The sequence below is a fragment of the Lissotriton vulgaris genome, unplaced genomic scaffold, assembly GCF_964263255.1.
Source record: "Lissotriton vulgaris unplaced genomic scaffold, aLisVul1.2 SCAFFOLD_359, whole genome shotgun sequence".
Taxonomy (NCBI): domain Eukaryota; kingdom Metazoa; phylum Chordata; class Amphibia; order Caudata; family Salamandridae; genus Lissotriton; species Lissotriton vulgaris.
This window is the reverse complement of record NW_028248520.1, coordinates 113,683-135,025: the sequence shown is the minus strand read 5'-3', so window position 1 is coordinate 135,025 and position 21,343 is coordinate 113,683. Positions and strand designations below refer to the sequence as shown.

The following is a 21,343-nucleotide window of genomic DNA, read 5'->3' as shown; positions in this document are numbered from 1 at the left end:
GAAACTTGTACTAGGACATCACTCCTGTGGAATTATGGACATTACTATTGACATATACCTGCTGATTTGCAAGTTTGTGTTTACAGTGGAATTTCTTTGAATGCACATGTTTAACAGAGACTGGCATCGACCAGTCACAAACATGATTGGGATAATAATGTTTTACTTTCACGCATCTCGTAAAACAGTATAATATCAAATAAATATGTTTGTGTAGATTAGTGTAAGAGGGAATTCCTGTGGTTCTCGTTTCCAATATTTATTTATCTTGACCGTAAAGTCCCTTAAAATCAAAATAAATTCTCCAGAAAACCTATTTACATTGATTTGACAAAATTGATTTTTAATTAAAGTTTACCTTGAAGATCTTATGTTATAAATAACTTCTATAGTGCACGTTCAGTTCACTGTAAGCTTTCATGGCGCTGAGAGCACTAGAAGTGGAGTGAAGAGGCACTTAATCGAGGCCTTGCCATGTTTAGGTCTTGGCTAAGCGCGCGGAAGCGCGTGCTCGCCGAGCACCTATTGTTGGCGTGTCTGCTTCCCATGAGACAATCCTGGCCACGCGCATCGCCTTGAAGGCGATTTGAAACTGCCACGGGCACGCGAACGCGCGCTGTGGCCAGGCGCTGTCTCCTGGGAAGCTCAAGCACCACACACGCATGCGCATACACTCTGACACACATACAAGCGCCCATGCACGCACGCACATACATACATAGAGAGACACACCCCCCTCACACATTCACACACGCGCGCGCACACACACAAGTGCACCGAGGCCCCTCCCTCCCCGCCGCAGTCACCGTCACCGTCGCACACATACATACACACACGAGCATACACACACGAGTGCACCAAGACGCCCCAGCCTTTTTGAACTTACCTGGCCAATGTCAGGGGACTCTGCTCTCAGCACACGGCGCCCAACCTCCTGCTGGCGCGGCCCCGGGGCTCTCCACCGCTCACAGGAGCCCCAGGCCGCGAGACGCATTGACTCCGCCTGCCTCCTCTTCCGGTCCGGACGTGGCCCCACCCCCGTCACAGGCGACCGCGCCTGAATTCCGGGGCGGCCGTGGCGGGATTCCGGGGGCATTTTAATAGCAGCCTCCTGTAGTAGGGGTTGGTCTGGCCATTTTGTCAGCTATTGGAACTTCCTTATCTCCAACAAAACACCGGCTGCCCTTGTCATAGTTTCTCGGGCCATTCCGCTCCTAGCGATACAGCACCGCGTGCGACCGATTAACTCGACTTTCTGCTGTAGACAGAGGGCCTTGTGACTTCCTCGAGATTATTTTGCCTGCTCAACTCTTTCGCCATGAGAGACAGGCAGCAGCTATATTATTAATCTGAAAACATGTGTTCTTCCTGGAACGACGGCCCACTTACGGCTGTACAGTCATTGTTGGCACGTTCTGTTCCGGGACAGCACGTTTTTTTGTCGCTGTGAGCATATGTGCGCGTGCACCACGTCCGACTCACACATAGTTCTTAGCACGCAGATGCTATAATGTCTGGAGTTAGATCTTTAGCTGGTAAGGAGCTAGAGAATACTTTTTTTTGCGTATCTATACTATATGTGCTGCATTTAGTTCATATGCATTAAAGTGTTTTTTTTTTTTTTTTTTTTTTACAGTTAAGAATGGATGACAATCCAGTCAAAGAGGCACTGCTTTGTTTTTTTCTGTTGCCTAAGTGTGTACGCCTCATCACTTCCTTCATTAACATTTGGGCTGCTCTGTTTTTTTGCCGTTCATAGTGAAGTGCTAAGGGGGAGTACTTAGTAATTTAATTCGGGATCGACTAGTCATGTGGGCCCAGGACACGAGAAGCTACTCCAATTGTCAGAGTTCCCGGTGGAACCACAGCATCTGTCTATTTATACTAGGAATATCTCTGCCTTTACCAGTTTCCTTCGGGAAGGTGCAAATCAGGGGAAGACCACGCTTTTCTTGTGTACTAGTAACTCCTTTTGTTTTTAAAGAAGAACCACTTTGAGCACTTCGCTATGGGTCTTTAGGGTGCCTGTTTGTGGGTCCTACCACGGTCACGATGTTGTTACAGTTAAATCGCTTTCCCAACTATTTGATGGTGGACACTAGTCACGGTTGCTCATGAAAACAAGCATTGGAAATGCAATAGGTCTCGCAGCATTAGAGTTAGTGCTTTTAGAATTGTTTATGGGTTTTTTTGTAATTCTTTAACATTTTTGTTTCCTGTAGCCAATGCTAAAGAATTAAAAAAAAAAAGCCATAAACATTTCTAAAAGCTCTAACTCAAATGCTCCGAGACCTATTGCACTGTGTGAGGGTGAGGGGTTGAGGGTGAGTGAGGGTGAGGGTGGGTGAGGGTGGGTGAGGGTGGGTGAGGGTGGGTGGTGGTGGTGATGGTTAGCCTCCCCTGCTGCGTTTCTGGCAGCAGACAGGCTTAGGTGCTAGCAGCTCCCTGCAGCAGGCTGAGCTGGGCGAGGGGATTAGTGGCGGGAAAGGCCCCCCGTTAACAGGGGGTCTTTGGTGTATTACTTTGTCAGCCGCCACAGCAGGAGCAGGGGAAGATCTTCAAAAGAAGATTTTCGAAAGAAGAGACATAAAATATGTTCGAAGGCTTACTGCACAGAAGCTGAGAAGGGGGGAGCCAGGACTTGGGGAAAGTGACGTGTGCAAGACAAGTTCTCGACAGGTCCCAGCTATAGGCAAGAATCAGGGATGCATTAGTACCGACTTCAAAGGGCCGAGCGGTACATGCAAGGCAGGCGATGCTTTTAGATGGAACTCGGAAGAGTACAAGGGCTGCCACACAAAGAGAGCTTCAAAATGGGGGAGGTGGGCTTTTGCCGTGTGAGGTGGAGCGGTATGGATTGGGAATGGGAAATAAGAACTAGAGGGGCAGGAAAAGAAGAAGAGGCGTAGACGGGAGACAGACGCATACTAGAAGACAGAGCAAAGGAGAGAGAGAGACGGAGAAATAACAAGACGGAGGGAAGAGAGGGGAGGGGGGAGGAGAAATGCGACACGGCGGGAAGGGGAGGGGGCGGAGCGGGCGGAGGATGATTTTCACTCAAACCTCTGTGAACAGCTGAGCTGAAGAGTGTCCCGTGTAAACACTCCAACCGGTCAGGGTGGTGATGGTTAGCATCCCCTGCTGCGTTTCTGGCAGCAGACAGGCTTAGGTGCTAGCAGCTCCCTGCAGCAGGCTGAGCTGGGCGAGGGGATTAGTGGCGGGAAAGGCCCCCCGTTAACAGGGGGTCTTTGGTGTATTGGCGACTTAATTAGCTCACCTACGGGAGTTACGCCACTGCCTAATTTATAGTCAAAGCTGAAATTCATGCGTGCTACACAGGCTAGCTTTGAGCGTCTGCATATGTGAACAAAGCCTGTATTCATTTCTTATGCAAACATTTCATGTCTGATGCAAAGGTGTGAACGTTTTAGGGAATGCGTGAGTGGCCACAAAGAATAATGTATGCATTTATAAACATTTAAACATCAGCCCATTAAGAAATAACCAGCGGCTCACTGTTTGCCTGACAGTTAAAGCTATTCCAGGGAAGCCACAGATTGTCTTTGAAGCCGGTAGCGTTTGTCTATCCGGGATATTGTGTAGGTGTGTGCTGTATAGAAAATATACTTCTATATTCGAGGTTTATAGTGTCTGCCGCGCTTAGCGCATGAGCCCGACTTAAAAAAAAAGTGAACAATTTAGATTTAATTGGTTTGACTTTTTTTGTAAATCGCTTCTATGTTTTCCACGTGTTGTGAGATTAAATAAATTAATATGGCTCACGGTAAGGCCATTTTGTGAAACAAACGGGGGCCTCTGTTAGCTGTGTTTAGAAGCGGAACTTTTTTTTGACCGAGGAGATAAAATGTGCTGGGCGCATTTTTAAAAGGATAACCGTGTTTGCTTTAATGTTTTGAGCGTGTGTTTTTGAGTTGAGCGTGTGTTTTATAGCTCGATTTGTGGCGCACACATGCTTCCACCGTCCCTCTGGAAACGCGTACACCTCTGTAAGCAATGAAAGTGTAAATTGGGGGTAGTTACCCCTACGCTGGGGTTCTAAAGACAAAGAGGACCCCTCCTGGGCTCTTTCAGAGGCAAAGAGACCGCCGCCGTGGGCGGGGGTCGGAGTTAAAATTCAACCTGAGACCGCACTGCAAGTGTATGCCCCAGCGGGCAGTGATTGCCCATGTGAATGGGCTTGGTGTGGGGGTCACAAGGTGAAGGGACGGCCCCTCCTCTCTCGCCTACAGGCTGGGGGGCGGGGGGGAGGGGGGCTGGCGCACTGGTCTCCACCCCTCCCGATGTGTGCTCTTCTCTGGGTCGTGTTATGTTAAACCGTGCAGTGCCAACACGTGTGCCCCCAGAGACTGTGGGGGTTCGTCAACTAATATGCATGGGGTGAATCTGTAGTTTGGCAGTGACTTCACGCACAGAGCTGGTGGCAGGGGGAACGCTGCCCTGGAGGAGTGAAAACCAGGCTGCCAACTTTCTTTAGGCCGGGTTGGCAGGCAGCGCCGTGACGGTTAACAGTTACTGGCCTGGCAAAGGAACAGCGATTAACCCGCCTCATCAGAGGCAATGGGGGTGACGCCTATTTATAGCTCATCCTGCCTGTCGTGTTTATTTATCCGCATTCTGGTGCTCAAAGTCCCGGATTAATCATGGGAAATGCAAACTGCAAGTGACAGACAGACTGCCAAGACAACAAGCATCAACAAGGCTAGCGGCAGGCAGGCAGGGGAGGAGAGGAGGAGGGGGGAGGAGTGTGCTGGGGGAAACAAAAAAGAAGCCGGAGGGAAGAGAGGGGAGGGGGGAGGAGAAATGCGACACGGCGGGAAGGGGAGGGGGCGGAACGGGGGCGGAGAGGGGAGAGAGAGAGTAGGCAAGGGGGAGGAGAGCGAAAGGATCGGAGACACAGCGGGTAAAATAAACAAAAAAAAAAAGCCGGAGGGAAGAGAGGGGAGGGGGGAGGAGAAATGCGACACGGCGGGAAGGGGAGGGGGCGGAACGGGGGCGGAGAGGGGAGAGAGAGAGTAGGCAAGGGTAAACAAACACGGACGTGCACGCGCCCGTGACTTTTAAGGTCAATGCGCATGCGCATAAGCTTAATGCGCATGCGCATTGACCTTAAAAGTCACGGGCACTGCAAGGAATCGCCACGATTCCTTGCAGTTAGATAAAGAGTGGATGAGCCCCTATAGTCTCGCTTGCTCGATGCGCATGCGCATCGACAGGCGAGACCTAAAAAACGTGGAGGGGCTTGCTCGACAGAAAGAGGTGGCAATTGCAGACTTATGTGAAGGAGCTGGAACGTGGCAGCTTCATTTGTGGTGGAAACTGAGAATTGTAGGCAAATGCTGGAGCTGAATATTACCCGAAGTTCCTTGTTGTTGGGGCAGAATGCAAAGACTAATTACCTTTTCACCCCAGACCGTCAACAACTCAATGCTCATCCAGCAAGAGTAATAACAATGATTTTGGTGTAGGGCTGTAAATACCTTCTTGTGATTAAAAGACAATCTCTGAATGGGCACTATCAGAAGATCCAAGCTAAAGAAGATATACTATTGTCGGATTCTCATTCAGAACCACACAGTCTCAACAATCACAAATCACAGTCTTCGATTAAAAAAACCTCCGTTCGGGAAAGTGCACCTTGAAGTCCATTTCGACACCACCACTGCCATGCACACACGGACACCACCACTGCCATGCACACACAGACACCACCACTGCCATGCACACACAGACACCACCACTGCCATGCACACACGGACACCACTACTGCCATGCACACACGGACACCACTACTGCCATGCACACACAGACACCACCACTGCCATGCACACACGGACAGCACCACTGCCATGCACACTCTGACACCACTACTGCCATGCACACACGGACACCACTACTGCCATGCACACACGGACACCACTACTGCCATGCACACACGGACAGTACCACTGCCATGCACACACGGACACCACCACTGCCATGCACACACGGACACCACCACTGCCATGCACACACAGACACCACCACTGCCATGCACACACGGACACCACCACTGCCATGCACACACGGACACCACCACTGCCATGCACACACGGACACCACCACTGCCATGCACACATGGACACCACTACTGCCATGCACACACAGACACCACTACTGCCATGCACACACAGACACCACCACTGCCATGCACACACGGACACCACCACTGCCATGCACACACGGACACCACCACTGCCATGCTCACACGGACACCACCACTGCCATGCACACACGGACACCACCACTGCCATGCACACACGGACACCACCACTGCCATGCACACACGGACACCACCCGTGCTTAATTTGTGAAAAAAAAAGTGCCAGGGCTTTCATTTGTAAAAAATTAAGTGAAAGGGCACTCGTCAGGAGGCTACTGTAGTTTGCCATACACATTAGGCGACTTTGAGCTATTGGCATTGTAAATGACAATGACTTTTATTTATGTTTTGGTTTTTAAAACATAAATAAAAGACCTTGTCATTTACAATGTCAAGACCTTAAACTCACGTTCATTTACAATGCTAATAGCTCTAACTTTTGCAATGCCGAGACCGTTGCATTGTAAATGCTTGTTTTAATAGGGTTCTGAAATGCTAGTAGGAAGGGAGGTAGCGTCTCCTAAGTTGTCCGGGAGAGAGTTCCAAACACTGGGAGCCAGCGCAGAGCCCCCCCCATGCCCCCCCCCGCGAATTCTGCAAGACACAAAGACGGGGCTTTTACCATGGCATCATTATATGAGGCCTAGGCATTTCTCTCCTAAACAACTGAAGTCACGTTTTGCTAAAAGAAACTGCTGAGGTTATGCAGCGTTTGTGCAAGCATGGTTACATGAAGTGAACTGCGCAAAGATGATGTGTGGAGCTTGGTGGTTATGTAAACACATCTGAAAAAATGCACACAACTTGAGACCAGTCTGAGTTTACTCTGAACAGGCTGGTGCATTTTTCGTGGTTCAAGGTTTTAATTCTTTCTTGAAAATCCTCTCTGTTGTACGTATGTGACACTATGCTTATGGAGTGTATAAAACTTTAAATAAACCCTCAGATAAACGGGTGAAATTCTGAAACTAGTCAAAGTAATGTCATACAAAATGTACCTTTAGTATCTTGTCAACAATGAAAGGACCTTCTGTTAAAGACGTGCTTCTTGTTTCGTTTTGATAACTTTATTGCGGTCATAGACCATAAAAGCACAGATAGAATATGTACATACACCAGATAAAATACATAAATAATTAAGAATACATGGTTAAAAAGTTATTAAACAGTAAGTTATCAAAAGAAAGGTAACAAACATCACAATTAATCACAATTTATCGCAATTCATTAGAGTGAGCCTTCTGCGCCACATACCATATAAAAACCGGGAGACCGCAAACACAATAAAAGGGGAGGTGTCATATCTTAAAATTCTAGCAGCTTGTGCACATTGCCTTAGACCAAAACTTCTGCATAACTGTGCCAACCAGCATCTCCGTATTATACTACAAGCTGGGCAGAAGAATAAAACGTGAACGATATCCTCTTTAATATTGTTGCCGACTGGGCAAATTCCCTCCTCTCGTCCATCCCATTTACAAGTAAATGCCCCAATAGGTAGACAACCATGTCTTAATTGTGAATAGAGTTTTCTTGCAAGGGGAGGCTGTATAAAGTCCAAAAACTCCTCCCTCTTGGACACGAGTTTTACCTGCAAAAATTCTGTGGACAATCTGCCCAAAGTTGTCGAGCTATGCAGCAGACTTAGGTTGTAATATCTCAAGGAGGCCAAGAGCTCTATTCTCTTCACTTCCGGGCAGCTCACCTCCGGGGTCTCCCATAATTGGGGCATACCAATTTGATGTACAAGGGCTTTAATATGGGCTAACCAGGGAATATTCTTGTTCTTCAACTGCCCCCAAACTGCAGTGAATTCAGCTCTATAATCCTCGAGCTCATGTACTGTCCAGAGCCTTCTCCAATACAGGAGAGGTCGAACAGCTAGCAGTTTTGAGATGGACTCTAAACCTAGATCTAGTCTCAGGGGTGTGAGCGGGGTGCTCTGGGGGAGGCCTACCAAATTCCTCATAAAGGCCTGCTCCACCTTAAGGCTTGGTGTACTCGTATGGCCCCAGAGTTCTGCGCCGTACATCACAGCTGGTCTAGCTTGTGCACCATAAATCTCAAGGGCTGGGGCAACTGGCTTAAACAGGGTTGTTCTCTGGAACTTGCCAATGCCCCCTACGACCTGCGACAACCTCAGTGCTTCTTGATGAGGCTGCAGATGCAATGAAGCACCAAATAGTCTTTTTTTATTACAAAGTAAGAGCCAGTGTGTGTTCTAAAATGTTTTTAAATTGTTTGTACAACATTTTAAATTCCGATCTGTGTATTTTTTTTGTTTATTTTAAGAAGCTTGTGCTGTTTCGATGTGTTAGGCTTTTACTTGGGTGTTTATTTCTTTTACTTTGCTGCCATGGTTACTTTTGGTTTTACAGCTTTAATTATTCAGAAAGTAAAGATGTACAGACATATGCTTTTACACAAAGTCCCTGTCCTTCCACCATTCAGGTGTCTCTCCTCCACCACGCCCCTCCTGTTACCTTCCCAGATGCACCGTTTTCCTTTTTTTTTTTTTTTTTTTTTTACAATATTCGTTCTCATCCACCTCTTGGCAGACCTGGTAACTATTTCAACAAGAACTCGTTGCTACAAACATTTTTTTAGCAGGCTCTCATTATACCCAACTCCCAGCTGGGCTGAGGCATGGCAACAATGTTCAGCTCCCAGTGAAGAATGATGCGTGTGCCCTCAGGCTTCATATTTGAGTCTCTTGAAGCGCACCAAAATCACAGTTTGTATTTCCTTTCCTCTGATATTTCAGTTTCCCATCATGAAAAAAAAAATATTCATCCTGCCTGTCATCGAATCACTGCCAGGGTCTGGGCCAAGAGAAGTTTTGCCAGGTTCTGGGGGCATTGAGGGGAAAGGGTATGCCAGCATCTGAGGGGAATAAAAAAGGTGCTATGCGGAATGCTTGGATGAATCTCAACCGCTGGCATATACTAGGGCCGGGGTCCACGCCGTCCTTTTTTTACCACTCTACATAGAGCCCATCTATTTACTAATCAGCCTTGGCACTTTTCCAACAGGAACAGCCCTGTAGGACAGCCAGGCTTGGAGCCCCACAGGTGGGAACACACCTGGGCGAGACCTGGCTTGGCATCGAGAGGAGCGGTTCTGCCAGGGTCTCTTGGAGAGAGAGAAGCTATTCTTCCAGGGAGTGAGCCGCAGAGAAAGACCAGCTGTGATGGATTCTGGGGTTCACAGAAGCTTCAAAATGTGGGTAGTGCGAAGAAATGCTCTGCCAGGCTCTGGGGCCCTAGAGGGAGATGCTATGCCAGTACCGGACAGTAACAAAAAGGTTATGGGTGAAATCATTGAATTGATCTTAACCACCGGTAATTACTCAGGCCGCATTCTAATGCATCATTTTATGCTCACTGTACACAGAGTTTTCAATGTGCAGAACCGCCATGGCCCATAGGAACAGTCTGAAAATCTAGGGCCAGAACCCGAGTGCAGAGAGTGCCCCTGGAGGCAGAGGGAGGAGGGGCTCTGCCAGGGCCTCTGGTTCAGACATAAGGTACTTTATCAAGGTCTGAGCTGTATAGAATCCGCCGACGATATCGTTTAGTGTGTGCGTGTTTACTACCCGACAGTGTCTCTACCCCCTGCCCCACGTGTACGTCTGTCCCATGTGTAGCCCCAAAGTTGTGCGGAGAAGGCTGCAGGGAGGGGTTCGGAGCTCCCCTCGGCTCCATCTCCATGGTCCTTGTTAGCTGGGCTTACCTTGAGGGGCCAGAGCCAGACAGACCAGAGAGTCGGAGGGATACACAGTCCAGGATTGTCAGTTTCACACGCTCTCATTTCCGTCAGAGCCTAGGCTTGCGGTAGGCCTGGGAGGTTGGGGCATGAGGCTAGGTAGGGTCTGTGACACAGAGAAGGATCGAAACCCTGCCAGCTCTGGGGCGCAGCACGAAGGCGACAGGTAGCGCTCCAGGTGAAACCGGAGACAAAGTCCCATTCACTAAGGGAGAAAGAATGTGCAGAATCCGCCTAATAATTGAGTAACCCTTTCACTGCCGGAGATATGATCACATACCTGCCGCAGCCCCAATGAACGATTCACTGCTTTGAATACCTTGGACAGTCCCGGTAACTAACCCTTTCGCTGCCACAAGTGGTTGTGTCAGTGACTTAGGTAGTCTCTGTAACCCCTTCACTGCTGGAGAGGAGCCGTGCACGTGTGAAGCAGCCCATGTAACCACTTCACTGCTAACCGAGTGCTGGACAGGCTAATTAACCCTTTCACTACATTCATGTCTTCCCTGGCAGTCTATTAACCAATCCAAGCCCATAAAGAGCTCTACATACTTCAGGCGTCTTTAACAGTCTGTGGCAGAAAAGAGGCTGCAGTTCACACCAGTTACATGACCAGAAAACCTACAGAACCAGCGCATAACCAGGAACACGAGTGAAACTTGCAGAATGCCGGCACGTGAGTGGGGCAGGGACATGCAGCAGTAACGCAAGGAACAGAGTAGAGGCGAGCGAGCCAAGGAAAGCTCGAGCTGGGAACCTGGCTCTGGCTGTGCTCTGGGTCCACTTGGAACCTCGAGCCCAAAACAAGCCCAGTTTTCACGGAGGCAATGTGCCCCCGGAGTCAGAGCTGCCGACCATGTAACGTGGGGAACCAGGTTCGACCCCCAGCAAGTCTCCCTGTATAGAGTCTGTCTGTCATGAAACACTCAGATGTCCTTGGACATGGTTTACAGTGTATAAAACTGCCAACAAATAAAATGTGGGTCCTGCCTGTCACCCGTGCTCAAACCCCATCGTCCAAGATCTAAGGAAAATGTATTACCCTTCGATGTCAAACAGATACCATGTAATGGTTGAACTGCACAGTGTGAAACTGAAAAACCCGGGTTTCATCCCAGCTTCCCTGGTTGAACAAATTCTGTGATTTTAGGCAAATACTATATTTCACTGAGCCTCCTTTTTGTTAATTATCACATATAAGAGCATCTTCAAGTATGTGAGTTCAGGATGTGTAATTTACAAAAACCACGTGTTTGATTTAATAAACAAAAATGTTTCTCCATCTTTAATAATAATCTAGCCCACATGTAGGGTACAGTTGAAAACTAACTTGCCTCTTAGTTCACTTGAGCATTGTCACTAGGGTAGGCATGTTTCTCAGTTCATCTTTAAAAACTCTAATGCAGAGATATCATTTGATGTACTAAGGTGAAGTTAATAAATAACCCTTTTTGAATTTTGTAGACACCGTATCATATTATGATATGATGTGTGTTGCATGGTTTACATGCCAAATGTTTGTATGGCTCAGCTCGTGCACCGGCTCTTAGAGCCAAGGCCAACACTTGGCTCAGCTCTCCCTGTTAATTTGCTGTGTTGCCCACCTCTAGAACACAGCCATGGCCCTATGGTAGTAGAGGTAGAGACTGAGGTCGATAAACAAGAACTGGAACAGAACGAAATCAGCAAAAAGAAAGATAACTGTACAAGGCTGAGAGTCTGGAAACAATGGTACAAAAATGGATAGAAAGGAACCATTAATGGAAAGGAGAATTATCCAGAACAGGAATAGAATTAAAATGTAATCTAAACAGAAACATAGCATCACTTGGAAAATATCTTTAAGGAAGAAAGTACAGAAATCGGCCTGGTTACCCCAACGCTCCTAGTACCTCCTGCTCCTGCCACCTGCCTCCTACTGCTGTGCCTGCCTGCCTGCTCGCCTACGCCGTCAGCGAGTGCCCCAGCCGCCGCAGGGCCGCCCGCCAAGCCCGCACTCGCTTTTCCCGCCGCTGCATGCCTGCGGCCCCGGCCCCCCGCCAGCCGATTTGATCCCACGCTCCCGCCTCCCAGCTGACCCGCCCTCCCGGCTCCCTTCTTATGACGCCCCCTCAGCGACCGCGCAGCGGGAGCACCGAATGAGCGCCGAAGGTGCGCCAAAGGTAAGCCCGTCTGCGCCTGGACCGTGCCCAGTGCCAGGACCCCTCGCCCCCGCAGACTCCAGCCCACCCGCCGGACCTACGACGCCACCGAACTCTACGCACTCAACGCCGGCTGAACCCCGGGTTGCTACCGAGCCACCCCGAGACGCACCCACGGACCCTTCTGCTGCCAGTCCTGCAAGTTCGCCTGCATCCGGACCTGCACTACTCCAGCACTGACCAAGACCACGACGCGCTACAGCAGCAGCCACCTCAAGTGCATCCTGCTCAATACTCGCTCCGTCCACAGACACGCCGTCGAGCTCTGGAACCTGCTTAACATCACAGCCCCAGACGTCGCCTTCCTCACGGAAACCTGGATGAACGCCTCCTCAGCGCCCGACATCGCCATCGCCATCCCAGACGGCTACAAGATCATCCGGAGGGACCGCGTCAACCAGACTGGAGGAGGCATCGCCATCGTCCACAAAAACACCATCCGCATCACGACCAACACCGACGACACCCTCGCACCCGCCGAGCACCTCCACTTCCAGATCCACACTGACCCAACGACGACCCTCAGAGGCACCCTCATCTACAGACCCCCGGGACCACGCACACAATTCAGCGAAGACATCGCCGACTTAGTCAGCCCGCACGCCCTCCTCTCCGCTGACTACATCCTCCTCGGGGACCTCAACTTCCACCTGGAGAACAACAAAGACCGGAACACCACCACCCTGCTGGACAACCTCGCAAACCTCTGACTCAAGCAGCTGGTGACCACCCCCACCCACTACGCCGGACACACACTCGACCCCGTCTTCTCATCCAGCAAGGACATCACCTTCAGCCACGCCACTGGACTCCGCTGGACGGACCACAGCTGCGTCCACTTCGGCTTCAGAAGGACCACGATCCACCACCACCAGCAACAGGTTGCACGCAGAAGCTAGAACAAGATCACAGCCGACCAGCTCGCAACTTCCCTGAGCAAGAACCCACCCACCAGCGCAACGAACCCCAGCGAAGCGGCCACCAACCTCACGAAGTGGATCAGCGACTGCGCAGACGACCTCGCCCCTCTGAGGACCCCGCTTAGCAGACCCGGCAGCAAGAAAGTCCCATGGTTCACCGACGAACTCAAGAGCTCCAAGAAGAACTGCAGAGCCCTCGAGAAAGCCTGGCGCAAAGACCCAACACCGGACAACATGACTGCCCTCAAGCTCGCCACCTGAAAACACCACCAACTGATCCACGACACCAAGAAAACTGCATTCAAGGAACGCTTGGACAACAACGCACACAACAGCAAGGAACTCTTCAACATCGTTAAAGAGCTCTCCAACCCCAAAGCCGGAAACAACGACATCACCCCTTCGCAACACCTCTGCAACTCCCACACCTCCTACTTCCACAACAAGATCGCGGACATACACAACAGCTTCAGCACTCAACCGACGCATGCCACGACCGAACCAGCGCCCCCCACCACCACCCTCCGCGCCTGGACCCCGATCAGCACCGAAGACACCGTCCGCACGATGAACTCCATCCACTCCGGATCTCCGACCGACCACTACCCTCACCACGTCTTCAACAAGGCCGACACTGTCATCGCACCCTACCTGCGGGACATCATCAACACCTCCTTTAACACCGCTACCTTCCCGGAGAGCTGGAAGCACGCCGAACTTAGCGCTCTACTTAAGAAACTATCAGACGACCCCACCGACCTCAAGAACTACCGCCCCATCTCGCTGCTCCAGTTTCCTGCAAAAGTCACCGAGAAGACGGTCAACAAGCAGCTGGCCGCCTTCCTCAAGACGAACGGATCCCTCGACCTCTCGCAGTCTGGCTTCCGGGCCAACCACAGCACCGAGACCGCCCTGATCGCAGCCACCTACGACATCCGAACCCTGCTCGACAACGCAGAAACAGCGGCCCTCATCCTCCTAGACCTCTCCGCGGCCTTCGACACTGTCTGCCACCGTACCCTAGTACAGCGCCTCAGCAACGTCGGAATCCAGGAGAAGGCACTGGAGTGGATCATCTCCTTCCTCGCCGGAAGGACACAGAGAGTCCGCCTCCCCCCGTTCAGATCAGAAGCCACCGAAGTCATCTGCGGCGTTCCTCAAGGCTCCTCGCTCAGCCCTACCCTCTTCAACGTCTACATGAGCCCCCTCGCAGCCATCGCACGCCAGCACAACCTCAACATCATCTCCTACGCCGACGACACCCAGCTGATCCTCTCCCTCACCAACGACCCCGCCAGAGCCAACCTACACGAAGGGATGAAAGAGGTAGCCGAATGGATGAAGAACAGCCGCCTGAAACTGAACTCGGACAAGACGGAAGTCCTCATTCTGGGATCTTCACCCTCCGCCTGGGACGACTCCTGGTGGCCCCCCGCCCTAGGCAGCGCACCCAAACCGACAGACCACGCACGCAACCTGGGCGTCATCCTGGACTCCTCCCTCTCCATGACCAGACAAGTCAACACCGTCTCCTCGACGTGCTTCAACATCCTGCGCATGCTACGAAAGATCTTCCGGTGGATCCCAACCGAGACCAGGAAGACGGTCACTCAGGCCCTCGTCACCAGCCGCCTGGACTACGGCAACTCCCTGTACACCGGAACCACCGCCAAACTCCAGAAGAGGCTCCAGCGGATCCAGAACGCCTCAGCACGACTCATCCTGGACATCCCCCGTCGCAACCACATCTCCGGACACCTGAGAGACCTGCACTGGCTCCCGGTCAACAAGAGAATCACCTTCCGTCTCCTCACCCACGCACACAAAGCCCTACACAACCAAGGCCCAGGATACCTCAACAGCCGCCTCAACTTCTACGCTCCCAAACGCCAGCTTTGATCGACCGGCCATGCCCTCGCCGCCGTCCCCCGCATCCGAAGAGCCACCACAGGGGGAAGGTCCTTCTCCTACCTCGCCGCCAAGACTTGGAACTCCCTCCCGACCCACCTCCGCCTGACCCAGGACCACCTCGCCTTCAGGAAGCAGCTCAAGACCTGGCTGTTCGAGCAGTAGCGGACCCCCTCCCCTAGCGCCTTGAGACCCTCCGGGTGAGTAGTGCGCTATATAAATGCCTTGATTGATTGATTGATTGATTGATTGATTATGTGGCAGCAAAAATGAATTTCTGCCTACCGATGCATTATCCCTCAGTTTGCACAGAGAGAAGCCCACAAGGATGCTCCTTTTCTGAAGGGTCTAAATGTAACCAGCTTTCTAGTATTGGAAGCTGGAACCCTGTCTGGCTCCAGCTGCCCTGGACTTAACAGTGCCTGGGCCTGTGCAGGCTGTATACTGAAGGATTGTATGACAGAATCACACATGGTTTAAACACGCGTGTCTCTACAACGCTGCCCGAACAACGAATGCTTTTAACAACACATGCCTTTACCACGCAATTTCGTGCTAAAGGCATGACTGGTAAAGGGATATGTATGGTAAAGAGCACACCCCAACCCCCTCGCCCTGAGCTATAAAAACAACCCCGACCCCCACCCTGAACTCTAAGAACAAACCCTACCCTGAGCTTTAAAACAACCCCTACCTCCCTGAGCCCTAAAAATAACCCAACCCCCAAGCCCTAAAAACAATCAGAGCCCTATAAACAACTCTGACTCCCGACCGAGCCCTAAAACCACCTAGACGACCCGAGTCCTAAAACAACCCGGTTCCCCATAGCCCTAAAAACACTGACCCCCGAGCCCTAAAAACCAAACCCCACCCCGAGCCCTTGTTCCTTGTAAGGTGTGCGTGTGCGCGCACTGGTCTCACCTCAAGCACGCAGTGTGGTGTCTGAAGCGCGCGCAGTGTCAGGTAAGTACAGCAGTGAGTGCCTCCTACACTTGCTGTAGTTCTTTTATTCAAAGGGTGCAGCAGCAGGGCAGTTGGTATGCCTTTGTCAAAGTATTCATGTTAATCGCAGCGCCCGTCATGCACTGCAGTTGACACGATTATTTTCACAAAGGCACACAATCTGCCACGCCCTTTTAACAAAAAAAATGTAGCAAGTCTACTAGGATGATGTGTGATTTCAGGTAATTGTGAAATCACAAGTTGTGCTTGTAGACATGCTGCATTTCTTTTGTTAATAGAGGGGGCAGACTGTGGCCTGCTCTCAAAAGAAATCCATTAAGACTACAAGCAGCGCTTTAAGTGTGGCGGGACCTGCTGGTGCTCAGCAGTTCTTAAAAGCAGGTGCTGAGACAGGTCCCCATTGGGCTCTCCATTTTTACCTTCACAGTGGAGGGGAAAAAAAGCTTAACTCTGCAATAGTACCACTCATCACTGTTTTTGATGTAACTTCAAAGAGACTCATTTTTCAGTTTTATATAGCGCAAACTCGGAGCAAACATGAGCACCAGTTACATTACAGAAGTACATATTCATGTTTTGAATCGCAGGATGATGAGGCTAGAAGCTCCTTTCTCAGCTCGAAAGTCGGCAGCTCTAGCCCTAGCCACAACTTCGCCCACAAGATTGGAAGCATTTTCAAAATTATATACAACAAAGTCATAGTTGTTGCTTATTTATCTTATGCAATTTACAATCATTGACTGCCAGTAGCCCTGGCTTGTTATAGGTGTAGTGTTACATGATGTGTTATATATCTGGATGAATGAACAGATGCAGCAAAATACCAGTGGGGCAGCACACTATGCAAAGTACAGATTTTTAGTTTAAGTGTTTTATGCCTCTTCCTGTTTCATGTGTGTGCAATTTAATGTACACCCTACACTGGTATGAGTGGCGCTATAAAATGAATTTCATGCATCTCAGAGAGAGTGGTAATGGAGACTTGAGGGCCACTGTTAAAAAGTAATAGTGAGGGAATCGCTGGCGGAGGTGGTCATTGGGTGGCACCAACAAACATTGTTGCACAGGGAGCCACCAGCGCTAAGGCCAGCCCTGTGTGAGGCACATTGTGTGCCTATGAGAAAGTCTTCATGTTAATTGCAGTGCATGACTTGCACTGCGATTAACATGAATACTCACACAATCTGAACTATTTGTCTCTGCACCCTCACGTGCGGTCGGGTCCCTGGCGCACATAGCCTTGGCTGCAGCGCACAGGGTCCTTACACTGCCGCACATGGAGAAAAATTAGAAGGAACACCCCCACCCCTAAAAACTACCTTCCCAAAATCCAAGCCCCGGCCCTAGCTCCGCGTACCAGATCACTTCCACGTCTTCCGACACTTTTTTCTTTCCCTCCGAGAATTTAGACCGCACACTGCCTTAACCATGTATATGCGTGGTTAAGGCACATGCGCGGTTAAGGCTTGCGGGGAAACGGCACGCGCGGCTCAGCCTCCGTTTTAAGGCTGTTTCTGATCTTGAAGCGCTACACTGCAATCCCTGCCTTGGCCTTAAGATTGCTTCATGGGCTTTGGAACTGCCTTGCTGCTCACTCCCTACTTCAAAATTCTGAGCGTGCCCTGGCCCTAGTTTCTCCCTGTAGGAAGCCTGGTCTGCTGACTAAAAGCACCGCCCAGCAGGCCCGGCTCCAGGAATATTTATTTGGGTGGGCCAAAGGTACGTTCGGGTGGGCCACTGCTGGCCCGATTTATCGCTTATATATCTAGCCAGGCCTGCTTCTGAGCCCTCCTTTCGCTCCTTAGTCTTACAAGGCACAGTAAAACGCACTCTTTTCCAAGTCTCTTTCTAAATGTTATCACTCTCAAAAAGTGCTTTTCTTCCATGTAATGTCCCTTTGATGGGAAGAGGAGGTTTCTAAGGTAGAAGTATCAAGCAAGTGACACTACTCGGGCTCCCTCTGTGCCAGTCTTCAGGGAGAACCCCGCTTCATTACTACCTCCACCTGACCCCTGACTCTGCAGCACACTCCCTTAAAGGCTTGATTATCCACTTTTCTATCACCCCTCTCCATTACACCTTATCTCACAGCTGACCTTGCGCCCCAGCCCCATATCAGCCACCATTCAGTTCCACTTTCATTATTCCCAGTAAAAAACAATAGTAAAATCACCTTCAAACTTGAAACACTGAATATAGCAGTAAGTGTAATTATCATGCATGTTAAAGTATGATCCATAGTTGTCCTAATCGGCCGGCTTTAGTGCTGGTGCAAAAGTCTTTTTGACCTATTTTTTTTTACATCTTTCTCTGTAGATAACTCAACTACCACCCTCCAACTGTGCCTTTCATCTCTCCTTAGTGACTCCCCTCATGGCCACCTCCTCAGACTCCCCAACTACCACCCTCCACTAGTGCCCCTCATCTCTCCGTAGCTCCCCCACACCCCATGACCTCCTCCTCAGATTCCCTCACTGTCACCTTCCACCAGCGCCCCTCATCGCTCCGTAGTCCCCCCCACCCCATGACCTCCTCCTCGGATTTCCTCACTGCCACCCTCCACCAGTGCCCCTCATCTCTCTGTAGTTCCACCACCCCATGACCACCTCCTCAGCTTCCCTCAATGCCACCCTCCACTAGTGCCCCTCATTTCTCCATAGCCCCTCACCCCATGACCTCTTCCTCAGATTCCCTCACTGCCACCCTCCACCAGTTCCCCTCAACTCTCTGTAGTCCTCCTCCACCCCGTGACCTCCTCCTTGGCTTCCCTCACTGCTCCCTCCACCAGTGCCCCTCATTTCTCCATAGCCCCCCACCCCATGACCTCCTCCTCTGATTCACTCACTACCACCCTCCACTAGTGCCCCTCATCTCGCTGTTGCCCCACTCGTATATCCGTTCCATTTGTTGCATAGCGCTACTCATACGAGTGTAGGGTGTCACAGTACTTTACATAACAGCACACTTTAAACAGAGACAATAAATCAGTCTATGGGGAATGTCACATAAGCCAACGAGGATTGCAAGGTGTAGAAATCACGTCCTCCACACTGGTGGGTAGTATATTTTACAATGGTTTGGTATGGGGAAGCACAAACTCAGGATTTAAAGAGTACTCCAGTGGTTGGGGGTTGGCTTTACTGATAAAAAGGTATAACTGCCCAAACAAACTCTTTTTAGTAACAATAGAATGTTGAAAGAATGGAGAAGTTCTAACTATATCACAACACAAAAAAGCGACGTTTGTATTCAGCTCTTTGATGACAGTTCATAGGTCACTGTCCTATGTTAGGATAGTAACTTCTGAAATGCAAGTAACACAAGGATATCTGTGACAGAGGTAGTAACCCACTGAGCTATTCCCATAAAATTCAGTTTATCTGCATTTCAAAACTACCAAAAGACAAAAGGTTGCTCTGCAGCAGTATCGTAAATCACTAGTTATCTGAACAGTTTTATTGTTGTTGTACATCGGTGGCAGATTCACACGAGGGCCAAGGCTCATGTTTGGGTGGGCCCTGCTCATGTTTGGGTGGGCCTGGCCCACCCGGCCCACCCTCTAGAACCGGGCCTGCCGCAACACCTGGGACTCCCGCTGGTGTCCAGCAGTCATGGTGTCGGGATCTGCCACTGTAGCCTGTGTACCCGAGCTAGTCTTTCAGCTGGGTGGCCGAGCACTCCTCTGTTCATGAGTGGTGGAATACTCGTCCTCCCTTTAATTGTGTGCATTAGGGTGACGCCTTCTGATCGTAGGCGCGAAAATGACGTAAGGTTGCGCTTCCCACACCGGGGACAGGTCCCTGAATGCCATCCCATAAAGGGATATACATACATTCATCAATGTAAACTAGTTTAAATCCAGTGCTCGAGTCGGTGTACCACGCGGGTGGACAGCGTCCCCCAACTTATTTTACCGGGTGGACGCAGTCCCCACTGCCAAATAGCTGGACTTCACTCTTTGGCCTCCCTGGGACGAGATCGGAGCCACCTTTCGTGACATCACTTGCTGTTGTGACGTCACTTTCGGTGACAGCGTCCCTCCACTTCTTTTTTTAGGACTTGTGCCCTGTTTAAATCCCTTTGTGGAATCGAAGTGGTGCTTTCAGGGGACTCTTTCCGGTGTGGGAAGCGCAGTGTTACCAGATCTAGTATTCACAGGCTTGGGGTGACCCTTGTGGGAAATGGGAATCAAAGTGTCCTCGTAATCCGCTGGGTGCTCTAGACGACTCCGACCACCACCAGTGGATTCCAAACAAGAACGTCCCAAGAAGGGGGAGGGGCAAGGGACCAAGGTGCTAGGACCGGAATTGGAAAGGGGTTAAACCAGAACCGCGGAAGTAACTGTGATGCCGGTCCCGACTGCACCTCTGATGGGAGCGCCGAGTGGTTTGGAATGCGATTCCTACACCTCATAGCGCACAAATGGGCGACCCGTGGGTGGTCATCACCCGCCCACGGAGATCAGTGGCACATGGGACAGATGAGTGCGTGCGGGCCCCTGGGTGTGTCGAGAGAGATGACCGGGTGTGAAAGTCCTCGCTGTGCAGCAGAAGGCGTGGGGCAGTGCCGCCTCCCGCAGATGCGGCAGATGGAGAGTTGACACACTGCACTGCCCACTACTACGAAAGTGGCCGGTCTGTCCACTGCAAAGCAACGCCTCCACGGGAGTCAACGGGACCCTCCACTGACCCTTAGAAACAGGCTGGGAGAGGCAGGGGATTCGATAACTGACTAAATGATTATACAAAGCCGGACCGCCCCCTCCCTCCACACACACACACACACTCCCCATGCTGAGTGCCCTCAGACTCACTGTGTGTACGTAGAAGATGGTAAGCCGAGCCACCCCCTGCCTAGGTATAGATCCCTGCAACTATGACCGCCTAGGACTGCTAGTCTATTGCAGATGGCAGCGCAGTGGGTTCAGCGCCGACTCTATAAGTCCGTGCTTTACACATGTCTCGCATTTTCTATTGCTGGCAGAACCGGCTTTTCTTTTTGTTCCATCTTGGGTCGAGACATCACACTGAGTTGGGTAATAACATCGGTTAGGGAAGGTGGGAGCAGGCAGAGCTTTTTTTTAAAACTTTTTGCACTATTCTATATAGCGCGAACTCGACCTGGTTCGTCAGTTCTAAAGTCGGCAGCTCAGGGCGGTATCTTACACCACACCCTCATGTGACGATCTTCAGAACAGATGGCGGCCAGCCGGGGTGAGCATCAATGGTGCAGCGTATCAGCCCCCCCCTCCCACACACTACGTTAATTCTTGATGGCATGCACACCTTCGTAGTGGGTTGTTCACTCTAGACACATCGCTTTCCTGCACTCCTGTATTTCGGAGAAATGTGCCCGGTCGTCCTGCTCCGTTACCCTTACGAGTACAGCTAGGTACCCTCTGGACCATATGTATCATTATTTCACAC

The 21,343-nt window shown here is 50.6% G+C and overlaps 1 protein-coding gene across 1 annotated transcript in view; it reads left to right on the top strand.

Annotated features, from left to right (window-relative positions):
* LOC147664079 (uncharacterized) overlaps positions 1–21,343 on the top strand; it is a 120,268-nt gene that overhangs the window by 57,854 nt on the left and 41,071 nt on the right. The window lies entirely within an intron of this gene.